Raw genomic sequence first — 2,502 nt, 5'->3', positions numbered from 1 at the left:
CAGCTTTGCAATGTAAAGGACTTCAGGGAGTATCAGACAGAGGCCCAAACCGCTGTGAGCATGATGGGAACTTATTTCTCACAGTAAGTAAGACAGTCCTATTATTTTGCATCTATAACATTTTAAATGAGTGCATTTGCTTATTTTTTTATAATGTTAATAAGAACAAAACTGTGTTTCCTAATAAACAGCCAGCAGATGAAATAAAGGTGTCACTTAACAAGAAACAAATAACACTGAGCTTTAACCAATTATCACAATCACACACACTTTAATATGAGCTGCTATCTGTGTGTGTGTGTGTGTGTGTGTGTGTGTGTGTGTGTGTGTGTGTGTGTGTGTGTGTGTGTGTGTGGTGAGGGGTACTGTAGCCTCAGACTAACACTCCCCTAACTTTCTCAATCTCAAAGTTGGAGCCTTAATGTTACTTTGGTTTGCAGAGGATTGGGTCCGTGGATATTATGCTGCTTGATAACTATTTCCTCACAATCGTTTTACTCTCATTTCAGTAAGCATAAGCATACTGATACTGAGCCCTAATGGCTGTGCATGCTGTGCTTAACACAGTTTGAAATGAATAACCCCACTAACAGTCTCATAGCCATTACAAGCAGGACTTAAATGATCATTTGGGAGGATAAACCCACTGATAGAGCTTTTGAAATTATTGTAATATCATTTTCAGTTTGCCTAAATCATTCTAATGAGATGTGCCACTTAGCAACAGTGTTGGAGCTGAAATAAGGCCCATTTTTCAGACGCGCCCAACACAAGATGTAAAACTGTTGTAGAAATATTGCTGCCCACCGCTAAAATGAGTGCAGTTAGCCTGAGAGTGAGTGTGTGCGTGTGCACGTGTGTGCATGAGTGTGTGCGTGTGCACGTGTGTGCATGAGTGTGTGCGTCTTCAAGCCACACAGGGATTCCTCAGACCAGCAGAACATTTTGTTGTTGTTGCTGTTGATTGAAGGATTTTATTTCCTAAGAACACAAGTCACACACACACACACACACACACACACACACACACACACACACACACACACACACACACAGGCACTCACAAATGGACTCGGGAGAGAAAAACAAGAAACTGAAACGTACATTCAGATGGATCAACAGCTAAATTATTCACAGCAATCTGACAGCAGATGTTTGGGAGGCCATGATTCAGCGCTGGTCTCTGCCGCAATTTCAGATCAGAAATTCAAAAATAGGAAAGAAGGCCTGTGTGACTCTCAGCCCCTCTCAACAGTGATTTCTGGAGCCAGTGTTACTACTGACAACCTATTAACCCCTTAACATATACAGTTAGGTCCATAATTAGTTGGACAAACATACAGTTTTGTAGTTTTGCCTCAGTACACCATTACAGTGAATTCAATTTAAAATAAATAAAAACTTTCAGCTTTAAATTAAGAGGTTTTTACAAAAACATTTTCATTAACAGTTTAGAAATGACGTCAGTTTTTATCAACAGTCAGTCATAACAGAGGCTCACTGACAAACAGTTCCAGGGCCAGGTGACAAATGAAGAAGCCATAATATCTAACGTTAATTAGTATTTAATATTTTTCATTGTAATTTGAAAGACTCAAATAAATGTCAGAAAAAGTGAAAGAGGCCTAAAATCATTAGGCTGAAAACAAATAGAAACTAAATAAAAATACCAGAAATAAACAGAAATGTGGCAAAATCAGCAATTTGGTGAAACTCAGCAATAACAAAAAGCCTAAAGGAGCACAGAATACAGATGAAGCGCATGATGCAAAAATTGGTTGAATGCAAAGCAACTGTGCATTTAACCAAGTCACGGTAGAAGCATCTCTGTCGAGATCTAGTATGAGGAGATGCCTTCATCAATGAAAATACATCAAGGTGCAAACCACTCAAAATAAACTTTGCCAGGAAACATCTGAAAGAGCCTGCACACTTCTAAAACCTGTACCAGGAGAGAAACCATTGTATGTCCCTTTACCTGTCAAATGTGTAAAATGTTAAATATCGTGGAGCCACTGTTACAATATTGCCATAAATGGTTACCAGTAGATTTTAGGACTGCTGCTAGAAATAGCAGGATGAACTGTGACATTTACAGGGACATACTTGGTGTCACTTGGTGTTCGCTGGTGTTCGGAGTATCATTTCCCGTTCCTGCTCAAACACACAGTGGTGTTTTTGAGCAGCTTATCTGCTTAACAATTGAATTAAAAACTTTTAGATAACTTTTGTTTTCATAGTATAATCTTCACGTGCTTCATCCGAAGCACACTCTCTGTGTACTCACAACCTAACTTATAGCCAAAGTATTCACTCACGTAGCCGATTAGCACCATGGCCTCTTCACCTGTCCCTCCTGCACTTTCCTGCTCATTGTGTCAGATGTTTAGCTACTCCTCATCTACACCGGCTCTCTCTTACCCTTTACCCGCCCCTGTTGCTTGTCTTGTGTTTCTATGGTGTATTGATAGTCATGTGCTTTTTGTGCTGAGGTGTTTTTTT

The sequence above is a fragment of the Pundamilia nyererei genome, unplaced genomic scaffold (genome assembly GCF_000239375.1).
Source record: "Pundamilia nyererei isolate P.nyererei 1_Seehausen unplaced genomic scaffold, PunNye1.0 scaffold00247, whole genome shotgun sequence".
In the NCBI taxonomy this organism is placed as follows: Eukaryota; Metazoa; Chordata; class Actinopteri; order Cichliformes; family Cichlidae; genus Pundamilia; species Pundamilia nyererei.
This window is presented reverse-complemented; position numbering follows the sequence as displayed.